At 41.6% G+C, this 26,053-nt stretch overlaps 1 long non-coding RNA gene across 1 annotated transcript; it reads right to left on the bottom strand.

Moving 5' to 3' along the window:
• Window positions 1-1,892: 1,892 nt before the first annotated feature.
• On the bottom strand, window positions 1,893-25,842 carry LOC129009887 (uncharacterized). The gene is made up of 4 exons (XR_008492863.1): window positions 25,782-25,842; window positions 24,118-24,221; window positions 11,001-11,207; window positions 1,893-2,523 (listed from the first exon to the last, which is right to left on the bottom strand). It is a non-coding gene; the product is annotated as an uncharacterized LOC129009887 (long non-coding RNA).
• Between the last annotated feature and the right edge of the window lie 211 nt (window positions 25,843-26,053).

Genomic DNA, 26,053 nt, shown 5'->3' with positions numbered 1-26,053 from the left:
AAAATAAAAAATTTTTTTAAAAAACATAAAAAATCTTTGTCTTCCTTTACCTCCCTGAATACACACAGAGTTTACCATGGCACACATATTCACAAGGCAGTGCTCTATTTGCAAATAAACATATTTCTCAGAGAGCTCTGTTATTTAGGTTGACAACTACGAGAGAGAGTTTCTGAGATAAGACAGAGGACAAGATAAGCAGAGGAGAAGAAGTCAAGAATCCTCTACATGTCTGTTTAAATTACTAACAATTAAAGAAATAATGATGAGAGAATGGCAGTGAGCCACAAGCTAAAAAGTCCTCAAGAAATCACGCAGAGTGACCCAAGGTGTCCTCATGGACTACAGCAAGGGAGCAGGTATATAGGGTGATCTAAATTGACAACATGAGATTTATAACAGATTTTAAGGAGGAGAGAGAGAAAGGTCTAGAGGCAGAAGTGTTTTTTGGTTTGGGGGGGTCTCACTCTGTTGCCCAGGCTGGAGTGCAGTGGCATGATCATAGCTCACTGCAACCTCCACCTCCTGAGTTCAACTAACTGATCCTCCCACCTCAGATTCTCAAATAGCTGGGACTACAGGCATGCGCCACCATGTCCAGCTAATTTTTGTATTTTTAGTAGAGATGTGGTTTCAGTATGTTGCCCAGGCTGACCTCCAACTCCTGGGCTCAAGAGATCCACCCACCTTCACCTCCCAAAGTGCTGGGATTACAGGTGTGAGCCACTGTGCTGACAGAAATTAAGACAAAATAATTCACCCACCTCCAGGTCCAGCAGTACAAGAAGGATGAGAGAGAAAATGTCCATCTTTCAAGAGAGCTGCAAGGGAAGCAGTATCTTGGGAAGAGCAAGGAAGTGAAGATTCAGTGAAGAGTTGAGGATTTGGGAGATTATGCTGACAATTGACCTTAAAATTCCAAAGGGCCAGTGAAATCCTTTAAGAGAAGTGCAAAGTCATGGAGGAGTCTTAGCATGAAAATGGCCAGGCAGTCCTGGGCTTCATGTGATAAGTGACATGAGAGTAGCCCTGTGGTCTCCAGGCAGCAGAGGAGGTAGAGAAGACACAAGTTACAGTGGTCTTTATAGGAGTCCGAAGAATTCTACAGCACTCTCTTGGCTTCTACTAATGGAGACTTCCAGGCCAGCAGGAGGTGATCCTACTCTTTTGGTCATCTAACACAGATCTGACAAGCCCAATAGAGCTTTCCGTGATCATGGAAATGTTCTACATCTACACCGTCCAATATGGTTGCCACCCACCACATGTGGATGGCACAAATCTAACCCCAACCATATCCCCAGCCTTTTTTGACCATTCTCTTCATTACTAACAGGAGTATCATTCCTTGTCTACTAAAGAAAATGTATGTCAACTTAAAAAGCACAGAATAGACTACGTAAAACAGACTAGAAAACCAAGGCAGTGGGCACCTTTGCACACAAATTGAAATCTACATTTCCAGATGATGATTAGAGGTGATAATTACAAATGGACACACATTATCATAAAGCTTGAGCTTAACAAAGTTCTAGAATAGATTATGAAGCTGATCCTGACACCTACTAAGGAATGCTCTCCAGAAGTCAGCATTGGCTCACTAAGAAAATGTCCCAGGACCTCTCTAGGGACCAATTTACAATCACACAATAAATGTTCTCTGCTAATGTTGAGAGTACAGTTTCTCCCCAACAATGAACACCTATCCCAGAAACAGCCTGGAGTACAGGGAGTCATAAGAGAGGAAGGTGACCTGCACCTGGGGAACTACTACTGATAGAACAACATAAAAATGGGTTAGGAATAATTGAGTCACAAACACCAGATGGAAGAACTTCCTTTCTCATCACTGCATACATGGGACACCAGAGAGAGAAAGGAGAAAACAGAACTAGAGATTTCAAATGCTTTATTGAAAGAGAGAAAAACATCATTTTCCTCCTTTCCCAGTGTTTGTTTTTGACCCAGCAGTGGCCACTGCAGCACTGCATCCAGGAGGCTCACCATCCTAGATACTGGATCTAAGGAGTGCTTTTTAGCAGACAGAGAGGTAAAAGAGAAAACAAGGGTTAGAATTTGATATCTCCTACCAATGAGCCACACAGAAAAAAGCAAGAGGTTTTCTTTTCTAATTCTTTAAGAAAACACGTATTTTTCCTGTCTCTGGGGACCCATGGCGGTCTGGGGATGGTGTGTGTGTTGCCTCACCTGCCTTTCTATGTGGTGTCTCCCTGTGCAAAGCTCTGGTGATGGCTCGCTTGCTGGGGTTAATGCAGTGTCTCCACCACTGACCCCAGGCGGACACAGCTTCATGAGTCAGTAAAGGCTAGCCTTCAGAAGCTATTAAGTCCCAGAGAGGGGAGGCCGAGAAACATGTCTCCTCTGCTTGATGGCAGTGTTACGTGCAGGACATTTTCCTGGCTCCAAAGATAACCATGCAGCTAATAAGCTGGATTCCAGTGAAAGGGAAGTCTGTGAGTCACCGATAGAAAACTCTCTTTTCATCAGTCACAGTGTTACACCCTTGAGAGAAAAGAAAGCAAGTATTCATATAATCTGCCTGCTGTAAAAAAAGGCAATAATTAAATTTTTAGTGGTGTTCAGTGGCCAGTTCCTTTGTGAAATTTTCTCTTACCATAGTTAAAATCACGGCTACCATTTATTGAGTCCATCACTATGGACTAGGAACCAGGATAAGCGCTTCAGACACACATTCTCCCATCATCCTCAAGCCATCTTATATTCTGGATATCATTCAAGTGACGAGCAAACAGACTCAGTCAAGGTTCCAGCTGTGACCTTACACACACTGGCAAATGATGGAGCCAGGGCAGTCTGATCCCAGAACCTCCTAATCATGATGATACTATCAGATAAACAATGTCCAAGTAAATGCAACAATCACCCACCCCAATCTGAGCAATAACATTCCTGCTAAATGTTCTGTAATAAAATCTAATAAAAATTATCCTGCATGGTCTTCCGTTTCTGCATACCACATTAAAAAAAAAAAAAAGCTACTGTCCGACTTCCAGGTTTGATTCTCAACTCTTGTGGAGTTCCTCTCCCCAGCACCCAAATTAATGACATTATTTGTATTAGTCACTAGGCTAATCTAGTGCTCTATAGGAAGCCATAATTGCTCTCAGTTGTTAAACAAATCTCTAGGCTCATATCAAGATCATTGCCAATTAATCCTTTAAAAGTCATTAAAAATAGGAAAAGCTCGGCCAGGCGCCGTGGCTCACGTCTCTAATCCCAGCACTTTGGGAGGCCGAGGCAGGTGGATCATGAGGTCAGGAGATCGAGACCATCCTGGCTAACACAGTGAAATCTCATCTCTACTAAAAATACTAAAAATACAAAAAATTAGCTGGGCATGGTAGCAGGCACTTGTAGTCCCAGCTACTCGGGAGGCTGAGGCAGGAGAATGATGTGAACCCAGGAGGCAGAGCTTGCAGTGAGATCATGCCACTGCACTCCAGCCTGGGTGACAGAGTGAGACTCTGTCTCAAAAAAAAAAAAAAAAAAAAAAAGGGAAAGTTCCAAAAGACCAAAGACAGGAAAATATTGAAACTGTGATAATGAAATTTCAGATCAATTTTGTGGTATCTAGTGGACAAGATGGAGAAATAACATATTAAATAACTGACATTAAATGCTTGACACTGTGATAAACCTTTGCTATAATTTATCTTAGCCCTCACTTCAAGGTAGATTTTCCTCCACTTTACAGATGATGATGGTGAGGTTCAGAGAAGTTATTATACATAACTTTTCCAATGTTGCCCTACTAAGTGAAGAGCTTCAAAATTAGTGCTATGGACTGAACATTTGCATCTCCCCAACATTTGCATTTGGAAGCCTAAATCTCCAATGTTAGGGTCTTTGGCGATGAGGCCTTCAGGAAACAATTAGGTCATAAGGGTTGAGGTGTCATGATGAAATTAGTGCCCATATTCTCATAGAAAGAGACATGAGAGAGCTTCCTCTCCTTCTGCTCCCAACCATGTGAGGGGAGAATATGAAAATGGCCAACTGCAAGCCAGGAAGAGGATGTCGCCAGACACCTGCCAGTGCCTTGACCTTGGACTACCCAGCCTCCAGAACTACGAGAAATACATTTCTGTTGTTTAAATCACTCAGTCTATGGTATTCTGTTACAGCAACCCAAACTGAATCAGACACGTGAGTAGCAACTATAGATTGAGTTGTAGGAAGAATCAGCTGGTTGAATCCAAAGTCAAAGAGTGTTGATTAGTAGATGGGTATTCATCTCAGAGCAAAATTTGTAATGGGGTGCTGGAATATGCTGTCCTTGTCTTTCTTATTCATCTTCATGCTTATCGAAATTATGGGCACCAAAAATACCTCTAACTGGCAAATTCAAAATTACATCAGAGGATAAGTGAGCTGCAGTGAAATTAAACTGTTACATACAGATTTACAAAGTCAATTACATAGCTATCGTGTGGAAGAAAATTGGGCAAATAATGACTCATTTAAAATTTTCCTTTAAAAGCTAAAACAGTCTTAGGCTCTATTAGTAAATCCATCAAGGAGACTCTTATTCTGCATATGGAGTGTTGAGACTAAATCTTTGTGCTGCATTTTTTATTGTACTTTAAGTTTTGGGATACATGTGCAGAACATGCAGGTTTGTTACATAAGTATACACGTGCCATGGTGGTTTGCTGCACCCACCAACCCATCATCTATATTAGGTATTTCTCCTAATGCTATCCCTCTCCTAAACCCCTACCCATTGACAGGCCCCAGTGTGTGATGTTCCCCTCCCTGTATCCATGTGTTCTCATTGTTCAATTCCCACTTACAAGTGAGAACATGCTGTGTTTGGGTTTCTATTCCTGTGTTAGTTTGCTGAGAATGATGCTTTCCAGTTTCATCCATGTCCCTGCAAAGGACATGAACTCATCGTTTTTATGGCTGCATAGTATTCCGTGGTACATATATGCCACATTTTCTCTATCCAGTCTATCATTGATGGGCATTTGGGTTGGTTCCAAGTCTTTGCTATTGTGAACAGTGCTGCAATAAACATACATGTGCATGTGTCTTTATAGAATGATTTATAACCCTTTGGGTATATACCCAGTAATGGGATTGCTGGGTCAAGTGTTATTTCTGGTTCTAAACCCTTGAGGAATCAACACACTGTTTTCCACAATGGTTGAACTAATTTACACTCCCACCAACAGTGTAAAAGCATTCCTGTTTCTCCACATCCTCTCCACCATCTGTTGTTTCCTGACTTTTTAATGATCACCATTCTAACTGGCATGAGATGGTATCTCATTGTGGTTTTGATTTGCATTTCTCTAATGACCACTAATGATGAGCTTTTTTTCATGTTTGTTGGCCACATATTTTCTTTTGAGAAGTGTCTGTTCATACCCTTCACCCACTTTTTGATAGGGTTGTTTTTTTCTTGTAAATTTAAGTGCTTTGTAGATTCTGGATATTAGCCTTTTGTCAGATGGATAGATAGCAAAAATTTTCCCCCATTCTGTAGGTTGCCTGTTCACTCTGATGATAGTTTCTTTTGCTGTGCAGAAGCTCTTTAATTAGATCCCATTTGTCAAATTTGGCTTTTGTTGCCATTGCTTTTGGTGTTTTAGTCATGAAGTCTTTGACCATGCCTATATCCTGAATGGTATTGCCTAGTTTTCTTCTAGGGTTTTTTATGGTTTTAGGTCTTACATTTCAGTCTTTAATCCATCTTGAGTTAATTTTTGTATAAGGTGTAAGGAAGGGGTCCAGTTTTAGTTTTCAGCGTATAGTTAGACAGTTTTCCCAACACCATTTATTAAGTAGGGAATCCTTTCCCCATTTCTTGTTTTTGTCAGGTTTGTCAAAGATCAGATGGTTGTAAATGTGTGGTGTTATTTCTGAGGACTCTGTTCTGTTCCATTGGTCTATATATCTGTTTTGGTACCAGTACCATGCTGTTTTGGTTACTGTAGCCTTGTAGTATTAGTTTGAAGTCAGGTAGCATGATGCCTCCAGCTTTTTTCTTTTTGCTTAGGATTGTCTTGGCTATACAGGCTCTTTTTTGGTTCCATGTGGAATTTAAAGTAGTTTTTTTCTAATTCTGTGAAGAAAGTCAGTGGTAGCTTGATGGGGATAGCACTGAATCTATAAATTACTTTGGACAGTATGGCCATCTTCATGATATTGATTCTTCTTCCTATCCATGAGCATGGAATGTTTTTCCATTTGTTTGTGTCTTTTTACTTCCTTGAGCAGTGGTTTGTAGTTCTCCTTGAAGAGGTCCTTCATATCCCTTGTAATTTATATTCCTAGGTATTTTATTCTCTTTGTAGAAATTGTGAATGGGAGTTCATTCATGATTTGTCTGTCTGTTATTGGTGCATAGGAATGCTTGCAATTTTTGCATATTGATTTTGTATCCTGAGACTTTGCTGAAGTTACTTACAGCTTAAGGAGATTTTGAGCTGAGACAATGGGGTTTTCTAAATATGTAATCATGTTATCTGCAAATAGAGACAATTTGACTTCCTCTCTTCCTATTCGAATACCTTTGTTTCTTTCTCTTGCCTGATTGCCCTAGCCAGAACTTCCAATACTATGTTGAACAAGAGTGGTGAGAGAGGGTATCCTTGTCTTCTGCCGGTTTTCAAAGGGAATGCTTCCAGCTTTTGCCCATTCAGTATGATATTGGCTGTGGGTGTGTCATAAATAGCTATTGTTTTGAGGTACATTCTATCGATATCTAGTTTGAGAGTTTTAAGCATGAAGTGGTGTTGAATTTTATTAAAGGCCTCTTCTGCATCTATTGAGATAATCATGTGGTTTTTGACATTGGTTCTGTTTATGTGATGGATTACATTTATTGATTTGTGTATGTTGAACCAGCCTTGCATCCCAGGGATGAAGCCGACTTGATCATGGTGAATAAGCTTTTTGATGTGCTGCTGGATTCTGTTTGACAGTATTTTACCGAGGATTTTTGCATTGATGTTCATCAGAAAGATTGGCCTGAAATTTTTTTTTGTACCTCTGCCAGGTTGTGGTATCAGGATAATGCTTGCCTCATAAAATGAGTTAGGGAAGAGTCCCTCTTTTTCTTTTGTTTGGAATAGTTTCAGAAGGAATGATACCAGCTCCTCTTTGTATCTCTGGTAGAATTTGGCTGTGAATCCATCTGGTCCTGGGCTTTTTTTTTTTTTTTTTTTTTTGGTTGGTAGGCTACTAATTACTGCCTCAATTTCAGAACTTGCTATTGGTCTATTCAGGGATTCGACTTCTTCCTGGTTTAGTCTTGGGAAGGTGTACGTGTCCAGGAATTTTTCCAGTTCTTCTAGATTTTCTAGTTTATTTGCATAGAGGTGTTTATAGTATTCTCTGATGGTAGTTTGTATTTCTGTGGGATCAGTGGTGATATCCCCTTTATCATTTTTATTGTGTCTATTTGATTCTCCTCTTTTCTTCTTTATTAGTCTGGCTAGTGGTCTATTTTTGTTAATCTTTTCAAAAAAAAAAAAAAACCAGCTCCTGGATTCATTGATTTTTTTGAAGGGTTTTTCGTATCTCTATCTCCTTCATTTCTGCTCTGATCTTAGTTATTTCTTGTCTTCTGCTAGCTTTTAAATTTGTTTGCTCTTGCTTCTCTAGTTCTTTTAATTGTGATGTTAGGGTGTCAATTTTAGATCTTTCTCGCTTTCTCCTGTGGGCATTTAGTGCTATAAATTTCCCTCTGAACACTGCTTTATCTGTGTCCCAGAGATTCTGGTACATTGTGTCTTTGTTCTCATTGGTTTCAGATAACTTATTTATTTCTGCCTTAATGTTATTTACCAGTAGTCATTCAGGAGCAGGTTGTTCAGTTTCCATGTAGTTGTGCGGTTTTGAGTGAGTTTTGTAATCCTGAGTTCTAATTTGAATGCACTGTGGTCTGAGAAACTGTCTGTTATGATTTCTGTTCTTTTGCATTTGCTGAGGAGTGTTTTACTTCCAATTATGTGGTCAGTTTTAGAATAAATGAGATGTGGTGCTAAGAAGAATGTATATTGTTGATTTGGGGTGGAGTGTTCAGTAGATGTCTATTAGGTCTGCTTGGTCCAGAACTGAATTCAAGTCCTGAATATCCTTGTTAATTTTCTGACTTGTTGATCTACCTAATATTAACAGTGGGGTGTCAAAATCTCCCACTATTATTGTGTGGGAGTCTAAATCTTTTTGTAGGTCTCTAAGAACTTGCTTTATGAATCTGGGTGCTAAGTAGGGTGTTAAAGTCTCCCACTCTTATTGTCTGGGAGTCTAAGTATTTTAGTAGGTCTCTAAGAACTTGCTTTATAAATCTGGGTGCTCCTGTATGGGGTGCATATATATTTAGGATAGTTAGCTCTTCTTGTTGCATTGATCCCTTTACCATTAGGTAATGCCCTTCTATGTCTTTTTTGATCTTTGTTGGTTTAAAGTCTGTTTTATCAGAGACTAGGATTGCAACCCTTGTTTTTTGCTTTCCATTTGCTTGGTAAATATTCCTCCATCACAACCAACTTGTGAGCTAGTTAACTTGGTAAAGGTTAAGGTAAACTTCCTATGTGTGTCTTTGCACAAGATGGGTCTCCTGAATACAGCACACCGATGGGTCTTGACTCTTTATGCAATTTGCCAGTCTGTGTCTTTTAATTGGGACATTTAGCCCACTTACATTTAAGGTTAATATTGTTATGTGCGAATTTGATCATGTCATTATGATGCTAGCTGGTTATTTTGTGCATTAGTTGATGCAGTTTCTTCATAGTGTCGATGGTCTTTACAACTTGGTATGTTGTTGCAGTGGCTGGTACCAGTTTTTCCTTTCCATATTTACTGCTTCCTTCAGGAGCTCTTACAAGGCAGGCCTGGTGGTGACAAAATCTCTCAGCATTTGCTTGTCTGTAAAAAATGTTATTTCTCCTTCGCTTATGAGCTTAGTTTGGCTGGAAATGAAATTCCAGGTTGAAAATTCTTTGAGAATGTTCAATATTGGCCCCCACTCTCTTCTGGCTTGTAGGGTTTCTGCAAAGAGATCCGCTATTAATCTGATGGGCTTCTTTTTGTGGGTAACCCGACCTTTCTCTTTGGCTGTCCTTAACATTTTTTCCTTCATTTCAACTTTGGTGAATCTGATGATTATGTGTCTTGGGGTTTCTCTTCTCGAGGAATATCTTTGTGGTGTTCTCTGTATTTCCTGAATTTGAATGTTGGCCTGTCTTATTCAGTTGGGGAAGTTCTCCTGGATAATATCCTAAAGAGTGTTTTCCAACTTGGTTCCATTCTCACCGTCACTTCCTGGTACAACAATCAAACGTAGGTCTTTTCACATAGTCCCATATTTCTTGGAGGCTTTGTTTCATTTCTTTCTTTTTTCTCTAATCTTGTCTTCACACTTCATTAAGTTGATCTTCAATTTGATATCCTTTCTTCCACTTGATCAATCCAGCTATTGATACTTCTGTATGCTTCACAAAGTTCTCATGCTGTGTTTTTCAGCTCCATCAGGTCATTTATGTCCTTCTCTAAACTGGTTATTCTAGTTAGCAATTCCTGTAACGTTTTTTCAAGGTTCTTAGCTTCCTTGCTTTGGGTTAGAACATGCTCCTTTAGCTCGGAGGAATTTGTTATTACCCACCTTCTGAAGCCTACTTCTGTCAATTCGTCAAACTCATTCTCCATCCAGTTTTGTTCCCTTCCTGGTGAGACGTTGTGATCCTTTGGAGGAGAAGAGGCATTCTGGTTTTTGAATTTTCAGCCCTTTGGCGCTGGTTTTTCCTCATCCTTGTGGATCTACCTAACTTTGATCTTTGATGTTGGTGACCTTCAGGTGGGGTTTCTGTGTGGGCATCCTTTTTGTTAATGTTGATGCTGTTTGTTAGTTTGTCTTCTAACAGTCAGGCCCCTCTGTTGCAGGTCTGCTGGAGGTCCACTCCAGACCCTGTTTGCCTGGGTTGATACCCAGCAGAGGCTGCAGAACAGCAAAGATTGCTGCCAGCTCCTTCCTCTGGAAGCCTTGTCCCAGAGGGGCACCTGCCAGATGCCAGCCAGAGCTCTCCTGTATGAGGTGTCTGTTGACCGCTGCTGGGAGGTGTCTCCCAGTCAGGAGGCACTGGTGTCAGGGACCCACTTGACGAGGCAGTCTGTCCCTTAGCAGAGCTCTAACACTGTGCTGGGAGAGCCACTGCTCTCTTCAGAGCCAGCAGGCATGAATGTTTAAGTCTGCTGAAGCTATGCCCACAGCTGCCCCTTCCCCCAGGTGCTCTGTTCCAGGGAGATGGGAGTTTTATCTATAAGCCTGTGACCGAGGCTGCTGCCTTTCTTTCAGAGGTGCCCTCCCCAGAGAGGAGGAATCTAGAGAGGCAGTTTTGCCAAGCTGCAGTGGGAACTGCCCAGTTGGAACTCCCCTGCGGCTTTGTTTACACTGTGAGGGGAAAACCACCTATTCAAGCCTCAGTAATGGTGGACGCCCCTCCCCGCACCAAACTTGAGCATCCCAGGTCAACTTCAGACTGCTGTGCTGGCAGCAAAAATTTCAAGCCAGTGGATCTTAGCTTGCTGGGCTCCGTGGGGGTGGGATCGGCTGAGCTAGACCACTGGGCTCCCTGGCTTCAGCCCCCTTTCCAGGGGCTGGCATTCCAGGTGCCACTGGGGTATGAAAAAAAACTTCTCCAGCTCGCTCAGTGTCTGCCCAAACATCTGCCCAGTTTTGTGCTTAAAAACCAGGGTCCTGATAGTGTAGGTACCCGAGGGAATCTCCTGGTCTGCAGGTTGCAAAGACTGTGGGAAAAGCACAGTATCTGGGCTGGAATGCACTGTTCCTCATGGCACAGTCCCTCATGGCTTCCCTTGGCTAGGAGAGGGAGTTCCCCAACCCCTTGCACTTCTCGGATGAGGCAACGCCCCACCCTGCCTCGGCTCACCCTCTGTGGGCTGGACCCGCTATCTAACCAGTCCCAATGAGATGAGCTGTGTACCTCAGTTGGAAATGCAGAAATCACCTGCCTTCTGCGTTGATCTCGCTGGGAGCTGCAGACTGGAGCTGTTCCTACTCAGCCATCATCTGTGCTGCATTTTAAGGAGATTCCCAGACTGAGAATCTTCCCAAGCAATGCAATCAGAATGTCAGAGTGTGGAAATCATGCCATGTTTTGTTGAATGATATGAATCTAGAACAAATGAGTCTGAAAAGGAAAAGATTCAGGAAGATAATGTATGCCATTAAATATATAAAATAGAGATTTGACTTGTATGAAAAACCAGAATAAGAAAGACCTGCTGGAAGTTGTTTGGGAGAATTTATTACGCTCTGATAGGTCAAAGTGGTAAAGTCCCCTTGACTGGCCTAGCCCAGTGAGTGAGTGAATGAACAAATGAATAAAATGTTAGAGCAGAAATTAAATGATCATCTCCCAAGGGATAGCGTCCAAAGATTCCTGAATTTGGATGAAAGGCTGGATTGTCTTGAGTACATCGTCCTCATATTGGCAGACTGTCCAGTTGCTAAGAATCATTCTCAGGGACTAGGCCTGCTTTCAATGATTTTAAGGAACCCCATACCAATGCCAGCATCCTTCTCTAAGGTATCTCTTCCTGGACCAGGTATGTTAGACCCTCACAGGCTGAGCATATCAAGGAAAGACCATTCCTTACAATTCCCTATCTTCTACATTCCCTAGCCTAGTGTGTTGCATTAACCCCTCACTGAGGGGCAAGCTGGGAATTGACCAAAGGTCACGTATTTCAAGTGAAAGCTTAGGAAGCTACAAAGAGGTGGAAGCTAGGAAGTCCCTGCAGATGCAGGGGACACACACCAAATAAATGGCTAGGCAACAATTACCCCAGTCATACCCCACCCCAACCCAGAGGAAAACTTGGCATTGGAGAGAAGCTGTGGAGCAACAAAGCAGATATGCCATGTCCCAGGCAGTGTTTCAAATACATTATATATGTTAATTCATTTAATTCTCCCAATAACTCTGTGGGATATTACATCCTTTTTATAGACTAGGAAACTGAAGCCAAGGAAGAGCTGACAACTTCCCCAAGATCACACAGCGAGTAATGGTGGAGCCAGGATTAGAACCCAGGCAATGCAATCCTGGGCTCCTAACTAAGCCCTTTAGTGTTTACTGACATGTGAATTTGTACCTCAATCCCTTCTGCTTAAGGTGAAACTACTTAGAGGCAGCTTCTGACACAGAGTATATACTATGTGATCAATAAACAATTATCAAATTCAATTAGTACTTTAAATCATCTGGAACTTGTTTACAGTGACCAGGGTATTCAGAACTGGAGATCTCTGGATGCATCTTCATGTTCTAGGTTAATTCCTAGCATGAAACCTTCATGTCCTCCACATTGCACTTTGTCTTTGTGGTTTTTATTTTATTGGCATGTTGTTGTTATTTAGCCTGGGGCATAAAGTCATTTATTTGGTCTTAGGCAAACCAAAGATAAATGTTAAGACCAGGTTCCAGCTTCCTGGGGTGCCTCATTTGCTGAAGAAGAAAAAAAAACTTGTGAGCTGGTCAACTTGGTAAAGGTTAAGTTAAACTTCCTTTACCGAAAAGGACAGAATTACCATCTACTTGGTAATCAAGCCTTTCTTTGATACCTGAATTAACCCTCAAAATAGTAAATTTAAGAGTGTAGTTGAAAGCCTAAAATTAAGAAAATCTCAGTTTTTAAGGGTTCAGAGTTGAAGGGGCCTGAAAATTCCATCTCCACCCCTGCAGGCTTCGTCCAGCTGGGGCAGGGCCTGGGCTTTGACACAACATGGTTACCAGAACCTCAGGAGAGCAGCCAACGGATGTCCTGGGGGAACAGGAGTGGACTTCACAGGAATCCACAAGGCCCTGGCCTTCACTCCCAGTCCAGCTGGCTCTCGGTTACAAAAGGCAAATTCCACCAGCTGAATGAATCCCAGCAGCTGTGGTAGCCTGGAGGCTCCATCCTGTACAATACATCAGGCAGCCAGCCAGTTCTGAGCTGACTACTTTCCGTGTGATGAATCAGCCCTGGCCCCCAAAAGAGAGACAGGTCAACATGAATGAGGTCCCTAGACTGTACGTATCCCTTCCCACACTGCTTTAGGCGCTGAGAATTCATCAGCGGGCAGGCCAGATAACACCTCTGCTCTTGTAGAAGTTACCTTTTGAATCTACTCTAAGGAAACGATTAGAAATATACCCCCAAAATTGCATATAGTATTATAATAGCAAAATATTGGAAACGATTTGAACAACAGTGGTCCACTGACTAAATAAATTCTAGTATATCTATTTGAAGTCACAGAACTAACCATTTTTAAAAATCATGTTACACAAGAATACCAAATGATTTAGAAATTTTTTCAATATATCAAATGGGAAAAAAAGATTACAAAGCAAAGAGTACAGTATGTCTCCAAAGTTGTGAACAAAAAGAAAAAATGCTTTTATGCACATGAAAATAAACTGGAAAGATACACACCAAAACACTAACTATAGCTACTTTTGGATAGTGGGATTAGTGGTGATTTTATATTCTTCTATGTTCTACAAAACTCTCCTCTTGCCAAATTTCAACAATAAATACACTTGTCAGTCAAGTTCCAACTAAGAAAACAGCACATACCAGGTAGCTCAATATTAGGAATTTAATATGGAGAACAAGTTACAAAGCTTTTATGAGAGGTAACAGGAAACAATGAGGTAACAGGAAGCAATAGGGCAGTCCAGCAATTAGCAGAATCAAGAAGCTAGTACCAAGAAGTGGGAGAGAAAAGAGAAGAGGTAATATTAACAGAGCCACTAGTCTGAGCCACTCAGTGGTATCTGTGGCTTTTAGGAGAGAAAATATAGCTACTTTTGGAACATCACTTGAAGCAAAGACAGAGGGGAAGAAATACCCTTGTTCTTCAGTACAGCACTTCACACCCTGCAATCCCCTGCAGTGCTTCACACCCACTAAGCCTGGAGCCAGTGGGGAAGGGAGCTGGGAAGTGAAGTCTGCAGTGGAAGCCACCTGCAGTTCGGAACAGTCAAAGATAAGAGTGGGGATGGATCTGAGAGCAAACACACAGGTGACTGGCACATTAGTTCTAGAACCATGAGGGGAAAGAAAAGATTTCATAGTTTTTTTTTAAGAGAACGCAAAAGTAGGACACATTTCCAAATGTTGTCTTCCTTCTGCTTGTAATTCAAGAATCTAAGATGCAACAAAGTCCTTGTTGTTTGCAAGCCATACAGAGGCATGTACATTGTCAGAATACACATTGTCAGACACTGAAGGTATTAGGGAAAAAATCAATCTTGGTTTCCTTTCTTGTTTTTCAGATTCCCACTTTACTTTGCCAATCACCTCTCAGCTGAGAGCCCTCAGCTGCTCCAGGTTTCCAATGTGGTGCCCCCTTGGGCCAACTCTTTCCTTTCTCTCCTCCACCCAAAATTCCCAAGCAATCCCTACCTATGAGTCACACCATACAAGTCCCATTTGCTTCCAGAAAGTAGATGTTACTTTGAGAGATTTAGTGTTGAGTTTAGGGAAAAGGTATATTTAAAACAACAAATTAGCTACTTTAATCATCCCATAGGGCATGAGTTTAGAGGGCTACAAATCTTTCAATTAAATTTAAATAGTTTTTACCAAAAACTTGAAATTCACCCAAAACTGCAATTGGAACTATGAAACATACAAAGAAAATTAAAACCAGCTTCTTTTTCACAAGGAACAGATAAGAGGCTTTCTGATTATTCAAGACAAAAGTTCTGGAGTCTTCCTCATAAACAGTCAGTAAACCCTTCTGGTTCAACCTTCAAGATATATACAAAGTCTAGCCACTGCTCATAATCTCCTCTAAAGCAACTCTCCCAAGCCACATCATTCAACACCTGAATTGTTGCAATGGCCTCCTCACTGGCTTCCGACCTTCCACACTTGTCCCCAACTTCCTCACTCCCCACAGTCAATCCTCAACATAGCAGCCAGAGCGATCCTTTAAACCATAAGAAAACCTACATCAGTCATCTGCTCACAACCTTCCAATGGTCTCCCATCTCAGAATAAAAGTCAACATCCTTTAAGTGACCCACGAGGTCCTAAGTGTCCTGCAACTCCACCCAGCCATTACCTCTCAGCCCTCACTGCTCACTCACTCAGCTCCTCAGAGATGCCAGGCCTACTCCTGCCTTGGGACCTTGGCAGTTGCTATTGCCTCTGCCTGGAATATTCTTCCTCCAAACATAGGCAGGACTTTGTCTCTTTCCTCCTTCATATTTTTGCTCAAGTCTCACCTTCTCAGGGAGACCCTTCAATCCTCTCTCCCATTTCTATTTTTCTGCCTAGGCCTTATCAACTTCTAATATGCTGCACAATTTACTCAGTTATTTTATTGCCTCTGCCCTCCCACCAGAATAGGTAAACTCAAGAGCTGGGATTTTTGTCTGCTGTAAACACTAATGTATCTCCAGCATTTCAAAAAGGGGCTAGCTCCTAGTAGGTACTCAACCAGTATTTGCTGAATGGATGCATACTGGCACGTGTCTGAATGACAACAGCACAAGGCAGAGGTTGGTGTGGGAGGTCAGTGTCCTGGGCATGGCAGAATCAGGTGGGTGGTGGGTGGGAGCCTAGGGAGCACTTCCTCTCTCCCCATCTAAAGGAAGAAAATATTCTCCCTATGATGAATCCTCTCACTCAGCTGCTGAACCTTGTTCCCTCAGCCTCCCCAGGAAACCTCACCTTATCATCCTTCTTTCTTTATATTAGCCGCACTATATTTTTTTGAGACAGAGTCTCACTCTGTCACTCAGGCTGCAGTGGCACAATCACAGCTCACTTGAGCCTCGACCTCCCAGACTCAATCGATCCTCCCACCTCAGCCTCCCAAGTAGCTGGTACTACAGACACATACTACCATAGCCTGCTAATGTTTTTAATTTTTTTGTAGAGATGGGCTCTCACTATGTGGCCCACTCAAGTAGGCTCTTTCCAGTGGTTCTTTTCCTTCACACTAAAAACTTGCTCATATGTCCCCATCTTACAGGAAAAGAGAAAGAAAAAACTCTCCTTGGATCCCACACCCTCTTCACCTATCCTGTGGACTTCCTCCTTCTGTCACAAAGTCCTAGAAAAAGCTTGTTTCTCATTTTTTGGTTTTGTTCATTTGTGTACTTATTAGCTCTACCTTTGCACCTCTCGTTTATTTCTCAACCCTCTGCAGCCTGATGTCCATGCAGAGCAATTACTGGAATTGTGCTCATCTTTTTGTGCAAGTCCAATGAATATTTTTCACTCCTTCGCTTACTTGTCCTATTTGTTTAATGTGCATCTAGTCTTCTTTCTGCATGAAACCACCCACTTAGTGCTTTTGCATCTCTAACTCCCCTGCACTCTTGAGTTCCTCGTGTCTCTCTGCACACCTCATCTCCCCCAGCTCACACTTCAAGGATGGGTGCTCCCTGCACTTCTGTCCTTGGTTCTTATCTCTCCACATTACTCTCCCTTGCCAATTTCATCCATCCCCAGAGCCTCTATTATAATCCACATATTGATGATTCCCAAGCCTATCTTCACATTCCAGGTCTCTCAGATTCACAGCTGTATTCACTGCCTATTTGCATGAATCAAAAGCACCTCGCACTCCATATATTCAAATCTCATCACCTTTCCTCCTTTTGTTCCTCTAGCATTCATCTCTGCAAAGGGCCCTTCTGTCAGGTAAAACCAGATGCTACAACTCATTCTTGATTCTTCTTTTTCTGTCAACCACCACCCAAATAATCCTGTCTAATTTTTTCATGTGTCACATATCCACACCTTTGTCCCCAGAATCAATATTCCCCTAAACCCAGCTGCCAGCACTTCCTTACTATTTTCCCTGTGTCCAATATTACCCCTCCAACCTATTATCCGTCTGTGCCACAGTGATCTTTGCAAAGAACAACCCTGGCCAAGACCCTTACCTGGCTTCGCTTTGCGCAATATAAAAGCTTGCTGGCCTTTATATTACCTCTCTATACCATTTTATATTACCTCTCTATGCCCTTGTACCCTTAACTCCCTCTTTCCCCCATCTTTACTTTTTGGTGAATTGCTGGGACCCTGATGAACTACTTGCAGTTTCTCCACAGAACAGGCTTTCTGTTACATCTCTCTGGACAGGCCACCCCACCTGGTCCAGTGCATAACAGTTATGGGATCAGGCTCTGGAGTAAACAATTATGGGATCAGCCTAGATTGGCTCCACCAGCTTACTAGCTGTGTTATTTTGGGCAAATTAATTATCCTGTGCCTCAGTTTCCTTATCTGCAAAATGGAGGCTAGAATAACAGTACCTATATCATAGGGCTACATATAACAGAACAGTTCCTGACACATAACAAACACTCTATGCATAGTAATTATTATTATTAATACTTATTCATCAGACTATCTCTTATTTGCCCAAGCCTCTAGAAAGATTCTACTGACCCCTTAGGTCTAGATTAGGACTAATCCATACATTCTTCTATCCTAGCACATCTCATACTCTACTGTTTATATGTCTGTCCCTCCCTCCACCGCAAAAAACTATGACCCTGTGAGGGCAGGAACTCTCTCTTACTAATCTTAGAATTCCCAGCACCAGTTCAATGCTTAACAAATAATGCATTCAGATTAAGTTTGTAGAATGAACAGATGAATGCATGGATAGTCATGGCATGTCATTAACGTTTGCTCAAGCATTTGCAGGGCTCAAAACACCTTCACATATTTCTCTCATTTGTTCCTCACATCAATCCTATACAGTAGGCAAGACAGGTATGATTATTATCTTCATTTTCTTAAAGGGCATTGGAGTTTAACTATTGAAGTAACTTGTTCAAGATTATAAAGCTGATCAATGAAGAAGCCCACCCTGGGAGCAAGGTCTTCTAACTTCAAATTCTGCTCTTTCTTCTCTACAACAAATAGAATCACCACTGGAGAATTACAAGGTACACCTGGGATGCATAGAGCTATGAATGGCAAGCAAGAGAGTTTTGAATTTCAAACATGGCATCAGCCAGTATACACAGAGCAAAGAGAATGCCCCCAAAGAAAGGGAAAGATTAAATCTTAGAAATAGCTTCTGCATTCAAGGCCAGCGTGGACAACATAGCGAGACCCCATTCCTACAAAAAATTTAAAAATTAGTCAGGCATGTTGGCACATGCCTGTAGTCCTAGCTACTCGGGAGGCTGAGGTGGGAGAATCTCTTGAGCCAAGAATTAAAGGTTACAGTGGGCTGTGGTCACACCACTGCACTACAGCCTGGGCAACAAAGTGAGACCCTGTCTCAAAATAAGAAATAGCTTCTCCAACCTCAGTGTTGAATCAAATCAATTTAGGTATTGTTTTCAGCAGCTAGTAAAAGAGGCCTGAATATAGTGGCTTCAATAAACCAAGAACATGTCTCTCATTTGGCGGATCACAAGGTCAGGAGATCAAGACCATCGTGGTTAACACGGTGAAACCCCATCTCTAGTAAAAATACAAAAAATTAGCCGGGCATGGTGGCGGGCGCCTGTAGTCCCAGCCACTTGGCAGGCTAAGGCGGGAGAATGGCGTGAACCTGGGAGGTGGAGATTGCAGTGAGCCGAGATCGCTCCGTCTAAAAAAAAAAAAAAAAAAATTCAGAGTTAAACAGCTTACAGGTGACGAAGAGGCACCACAGTTCCTGAGAGCCTGGCTCTATATTTCTACTGCACCATCTTACGTGTAGGAGGCAGAACTCAGATGGTCCGAAGATTCCTGCCCCCGGTGTTCAGAATAGTCCCCTCCCCTCTATCACAGGCAGGATGGTGAATAAGATGGATCTTACCACCATGATTAGGTTACATTACATGACAAAGTGGAAGAGGCGTTGCAGATGTAATTAAAGACCCAAATTAGTTGACTTTAACTTAATTAAAAAGGAGAATATCCTGAGTGGGTCTGATAACCAGGTGAGCCCTTAAAAGGCATTGGGCTCATCCTAAGGAACTTAGAAGGTAGCTTTTGAGCCTTTCTAAGAGAGATTCTCCAGTTGGCCTTTAAGAAGAAAGCAGCCATGTGGGAGGGGCCATGAGGCTAGGATGTGAGGGCAGCTCCAGGGAGCTGCGTGGACCCCCATCCAACAGCCCAGAAGAAAACAGGACCTCAGTTCCACCACTGCCAGGAACTGAATGCTGCCAAAATAGAGCACAGCCCAGCTGACGCCTTGATTTCAGCCTCCCAAGACCTTGAACAGAGACTCCATCCTCAGACTCCAAATCCACAGAAACTGTAAGATGATAAATGTGTTGTTTTAAGCCACTAAATTTCTGGTAATTTCTTATGTAGCAACAGAAAACTAATACACTATAGATGCTATACACTAATACCCCATAGGCGCTGTGCCCTAATGCCCTATTAGGCCCTGTGCACTAATACCTTATAGGTGCTATAAGCTAATACACTATACTTCTATTACCAAGCACCTCATCGTGCAAGTCGACTATGGAAATCCCACCATCTGCATGCCAGGTTACAGGAAAGAAGGGAAAAGGCCAAAAGGGAGCTGCTCTGCACTCGGTTATCTCCTACTTTTAAGCAGCCTCCTCTGCTTAAGTCCCCACAGAACTTCACTTAGTTCTCCTAAGCCAGACCTATGTGGCTAAATCTAACTTCCCAGGAGGCTGGAAAGTACACTTTTTAGTGAGGCACTTTGTGAGCCCCAATAATATAAGGAAGGGAGATGGGCCACCAGGGGGGCCACTCTCATAGAGACAGCAGCTCTAAGATGGCAGGGACTTACTTGCCCATGTCTTTGAGCTCTCTCATGGCCAGGTCTGGAATATTCTGACCCCTATACCATGTGCTCTGCATCGCCAGCAGACTTGTGGGAGGCCAGAAGCACTGATCAGTGGCCTGATGCCCCTTCCTCCGCCTTCTCTACTGGAATCCTTCCCGATTGCCTTTCCTTCCTGTGACCCTAAGCACAAGTGCTAGTCACACCAGACCCATTGACATTTTCCACTCTTCCTTGGAAGGAAAAGCATCACTTGACCACTTTAAAGGAGAATTTTAACTGATTGGAGCTGAAAATAAAAATGACCAAGGTCTAAGGGTAAACTCTGGGGGTGGGGGAAAGGAAGTCATGATTCTATAGAAAAAAAAAAAATGTGATTTCGAGCTGTTGAATCCAAGAGATGGGAAGAGATTTTAGCAATGTCATGGAGGCAAATGGAACCAGATTGAGCAACCACTGGAAGATAGGGCACAGCTGAGAGCAGAGCTGACCTTAAGACAAAGTATGTATAGGACAAAGGAGTTCTGCTAACGGAGACTAGGAAATTGGGCACTAGAAGAGCCTGAGGGGAAACTCAGCCTGTCAGTCATGCTCAGCAGGAGCCAAGAGCCACTTAACCAGGCAGAGGCATTACAGATGCAGCTGGAAATTATGCAACGATAAGGAAATGGGGAGTAAAAGAGTAGTTATGGGAGTTGTTCACAAATAGAAACGTGAACAATATCTTGGGTGCAATAAATACCAATTGCTTAATCACTCTGTGGGGTGAAACATTTTGCAATGGATATGAGTTATCATTGTTCCATCTATGCAATTACAGAATAGCAATTCCCTCATCACTAATGAGAACTCTGGGTGAGTTTCCAGAAGATTTGATACATTTCCTGGTCTTTGATGACCTTGTAACACCAGATGTTCTTTTAACTCTAGGTATTTCCTTCAGAAAGTAAATTCCTCTCAAATTCCTTTCCACCAATGACAAACCATATATACAACAGTGCTCCTTGTAAGATTATACCACCATATTTTTACCGTACCTTTTCTGTTTAGGTATGTTTACATGCAAAAATACCATTGTGTTACAATTGCCTACAGTATTCAGTTCAGAAACATGCTGTACAGGTTTGTAGCCAAGGAGCAATCGGCTATACCATCTAGGTTTGTGTAAGTACATTCTATGATGTTCACACAATGACAAAATTGCCTAGTGATGCATTTCTCAGAATTTATCCCTCTCATTAAGCTACTCATGACTGTATGTGTGAAAGAATAAAATGACGCCACCTTTGTGTGAATCTGGTATGGTATGCTGCAATTTTCAAAAATTAAATGGCCAAACCATGCCTCCATGTACTATCTCTATAAAAGATTGTTATAAGTGAACATCACTTCCTTACTACCAGTAACCAAATATTATACAGAACATAGAGTGGAATTGCAAAGACTGATAAAGTCAATACTTAATAACCATATGATCAGTTCCACACAATAAAAGCAAAAACTAAGAGAAAGGCAGCCAGGGAGTGGTTAGGAATACAGGTTCTGAAGTCAGAGAGCCTGAGTTTGATCTCAGTTCCGGTGCTCAGCAACCTAGTTCAGCAACTTGGATCATTATTTGACCTCACTAAACCCCAGTTTATCTATAAAATGGGATAAGAGTAGTGCCTGCCCCATAAGGGCATTGTGTGCCTAGTAAATAAAATAACGCATTCCAAGCCCAGCACAGCACCCGGTTCATAAATATTAGCTATTATTATTCAGAGGGTTTTTTTGTTATGTCTCTGAAGTCCTAACCTGTAATTCCAATCTGCTTACTTCCTTCCATCTAACTCCACAGGCTACAGCAATATCCAACAGCCCACGTATATTTCTGGAATGGGAAGGCATCTTATAAATTGTATATCCAGCCAAGGATGCACAGCCAAGGATGTATCAGACCCGTGGTGTTGAAAAATGTACCTAGTTAGGAACCACTGCCCTGCTCTAAATGTCTCACTTTACAAAGGAGCAAGCTGAGGAGGCCCAGTAGCATGAAGAATCTTCTGGGGTCACAAGACCATTTTCAGAATCTCCTCTTGACAGACCTGGCTCAGACCTCAAACTGGGAGCCAAGTGTCTTGACTCTGATTGCACAATTTTGGCACTCCCCTGGGCCGTCTTATGAAATTCAACAAGCATTTCCTGAGAAACCACAGTAGGGTTCAGGAAGGAGAACAAGATGGAAACCCCGCCAAGAATGGCATTGCGATCTCATCAGGGAAACAGGCATTGGCGGCGTTAAGAATTCTAAAAGAAGTGCCAACAAAGTGCTAAGAAGTCAGAAGTGCTGCCGCTAACTCACAAAACTTTCATGAAGGAGGTGGAATTTCTACTGGACTTAGAAGGCTAGGGATTGAAAGGAGCCATTCTGGGTAAAATAAATCATTCAAGCAAAGGCCCCGAGGTTTCAAGAGAGAAAGCTCATGAGAGATCTTACAATCTTCTTGAACAGACAAGGGGGTAAACCACAGAGCTGAAACATCTGGGTTCAGAAAAAGCCAATAGTCTGAAGTATCTTTTAGAGCTGCAAAGTGATAAAATTCTTCCACTGTCTCTTCCCAAATTATGCACAGAGCATCTGCTTTCTGCCTGCCACTGGTTCTGAAAGATTGAATGCCAGGGAGAGGAGTTGCTAGAACAGTTCATGTGTGGGATCCCACTCTGAAGACATTAAGAATGGAGAGGCTTAATTCTCATTCCTTGTAGAAGTAGAAGCCAACAGGAATACAGCCAGCCCCTCTGCTCAAAATCTAAGGAGATGATGTGGGAATGAAAATGACAATTCGCCTCATGATATTTGATCCTACATGAAAAAAGTATAAATTTCCAATAATTCTTAGTCTATTTTGCTCTGAAGTTTCAGTAAACAAATAACTACAGCTTGCCATCATGATTTAAAGCTATTGAAACAATAGAAATAATACTATTCAAATTTTCTTTACAACCTTACTAAAATGTTAAAAACAGGTTTGGTGTAGATAAATCCTCCCATCTTGTTCTGGTTAGCTATTGCTGTGTAACAAACCACTCCCAAACTTGACGGCATGAAACAATTATTTTATTACTCTTGTGGATTCTGGTTTTATCAGTAGAAGGTCTTCACAGCAAGTTGTCCAGGTTCTTAGCATTCGGAATAAAGAATTGGACAAACCACAGCAAAGCAAGGAAGAATGAAGCAACCAAAGCAGAGATAGAAAAGTGAAAGAAATAGAAAGTGAAAGTGTGGGAGCAGGCCCCAGCAGCAGCTCAAGGCCCCCTGATACAGAATCTTCTCAGGGCCAAATACCTCCTAGAGGTTTCCTATTGGCCACTAGGCGTTCACCTCATGTAAATGAGGTGGTGGCCCACAATCAGGGGCTGAAGTGAAGTTACAAAGTTCACACTCCTATGCAAATGTCTGATTGGTTCTGGGAAGCAACCAGTCAGAGGCTAAAGTGAAGTTACAAAGTGACACTCCTATGCAATTGTCTGATTGGTTGCAAAACGCAAACCAATCAGAGGTACTTTCAGTTTCCCATCTGCTGCAGAAAAGGTGGGGGTTTGCAAAGGGAGTAGCCTCTGCAACTACTTTTGTTACTTAGGCCTGGAAAGTTAGGGTTTTCCTTTCAATTCAGTTCTAGGAAGTCAGCATGAAATGGACCCTGAAATTATTTTAGCAGAAGTTCTAGTCATTTATCAGAGTCCCGTGGAAATGGGACACTAGCTAGGTTAGCTCTGATGAAACCAGAACATCTTTTTAGAGAGTAAGCCTGAAGAAATGCCTTGGTAGAAACCCTGAAAGCCAACGCCAACTAAGATGGGGAGGGACTCTCTCAATGCTGAAGTTAAAATTGTGGGTGCCCCCAAACTTTGCCGCAAAAAGCCTGTGAGGGTGGGCATTTTTCTTTTTTTCCATTTTCAATAATATCGTAAAGATGCCACAGACAATTTAAATCATTCCCAATTGTGACATAGATAAACTCTTCTAAGAGGATTAAATATTCTTGGAACACTGAAATAGTTGGTTTTCACATTTAATTCTTGGAGTCATTTTTCCAACTGCAGCCTGTTAATTAAAGTATAGCTTGTCTAATCTAGAATATGAATGATTTCTTATCTTCTGTTCCCAGCATGACTCCCCAGTATTATTCTAGGAGACATCAGATTAAACTTGAGAAAAATAATCTGTATCATTTTCAGAATTAAAAATCTTGGAAATTAATTCTCTGAATATTAGTTCTACCTCAATGACATTGCACAATGAAAAGAGAATGAATAATTTAAGATTTCACTATTACCTTTAAAATGTAGTTAGGAAGTAATAAACGAAGAAGTAAATTCTCAGTTCCGCAAATGTTCCAAGAACTGGCAGAGTAGGCAGAACACTAAAAATCTTCGAGTTCTAAATAGATGTAAATCAATATGGAAGAATAAAGAATAACTTTTAGATTTCCAGACTACCACTATTTTTCCCTAAAACTTTTCTTTCAGTGTCCTTGCTTTGCCATTAAAAGTTCTCTAATGTTAAATGGGTTGAATAACCATCATTTATATCATTTCAGTATTTATAAATCTGTCCCAGATAGGTACTGGAGCACAGAGGCCAATTCATATTTCATATAATTCAATATATTCCTTTTTATTTCTCTAACAGAAAAACAGTAACTCCCAGGCTGTAATCTCCTTTTTAAAATGGGCCGTTAATGATTTACAAGGGTGGTTTTTGTTTTTTGTTTTATATTTTTTTTAAAGGAAGAGAAATAAAACCTTTCATGAGTAGTCTTCTAGGCTGGCTTTTTCTGAAAACTAATATGAAAAAGGTATAAAATATGGTGAATAAGAGAAGCCCAAGCCCAACCTCTCCTCTCGGCATTCTGGTCCCTTTAAAATCTGTTCTTTACTTGCTTTTTCTATCACTTCTTTCCCACCACCCCCTATCCTTCCTTCTTCAGCTCAAGAGAATTCTTCTCCAAATCCTTTCTGGACTAATGTGTGAGTCATTCTCTTCTGCTTCTCCATTTATGAGACCCCTACTCCTCCTCCAAAGTCCAAGTCAAACACTGTCCTTGGCTGAAACATCCTCTAATCCACCCAGGGGTTGATAATCACTCTAGCCTCACCTCATCTAACAAATATAATACAACACTTATTTCATTCTGGTTTTTAAGTGAAATCAGGTTTATTAGGAAAGTAAAGGAATAAAGAATGGCCACTCCATAGGCAAAGCAGCCTCTGGTTGAATTTTAAGTGGTCATTCTTTACACATCCGCATCCCCAAATGAGTTGCAAATTGCAAACTCCCTGAGGAAGGAAGCCCTGTATTATTCCTGGTTATATCCTTTCACAATGCATAGAATAGCTTAAAGCAAGCTCTCAATTTTACTAATAATAGCTGATATTTATTGATCACATACTACTTATCAGTCTTAGTTAAGCATTTAAAGCATTATTTCAATTAATTTTCACAAGAGCCATATGTATAAATATCACCTTTCACACTTTACAGAAGAGGAAATGAGATCACAGCATCTAAGGAGCTTTCCCATCTTGCAGTTAGAGACACTAGGGTTTGAACCTGAGTATTTGGATTCCACAGCCTAAACCCCTATTCTCTACTTTCCACTTGATACTTTAAATGAATTAATTTAATTTAAAGAAATTCAAGAATAGCATAGACTATTCATTAAAAATGAAGTTGTAGAACGGGCGGAAGAAGTTCTGCTACCGGTGGAGGGTCTTGACTGCAAGTTGTCCAGGTTCCTGGCGTTTTGAACAAAGAATTGGACAAAACACACAGCAGAGCAAGGAAAGAATGATACAACAAAAGCAGAGATTTATTGAAAGTGAAAGTACACTTCACAGTGTGGGAGCTGGCAGCGGCAGCAGCTCAAGGGCCTGGATATAGAATCTTCTCAGGTCCAAATACCCCCTAGAGATTTCCCGTTGGCCACTTTGTGTTCACCTCATGTAAATGAAGTTGTGGCCCTCCGAGACTAAGGTGAAGTCACAAAGTTGAACGTCTATGCAAACAAAGATTTGGCTGGCACTCAGTCTGATTGGTTGCTATCTGCAACCAATCAGAGGCTGAAGTTACAAAGTTACACTCCTATGCAAAAAGTAACCAATCAGAAGTACTTTCAATTTCCCATCTGCCACGCAGAAAAAGTGGGGATTTGCAAAGGGAGTAGCCCCTGGTCCTTTTGTTACTAAGATGTGCAAAGTTAGGGTTTTCCA

Source organism: Pongo pygmaeus, chromosome 10 (genome assembly GCF_028885625.2).
Source record: "Pongo pygmaeus isolate AG05252 chromosome 10, NHGRI_mPonPyg2-v2.0_pri, whole genome shotgun sequence".
Classification (NCBI taxonomy): domain Eukaryota; kingdom Metazoa; phylum Chordata; class Mammalia; order Primates; family Hominidae; genus Pongo; species Pongo pygmaeus.
The sequence above is the reverse complement of the archived record's forward strand: the minus strand, read 5'-3'. Positions and strand labels throughout refer to the sequence as shown.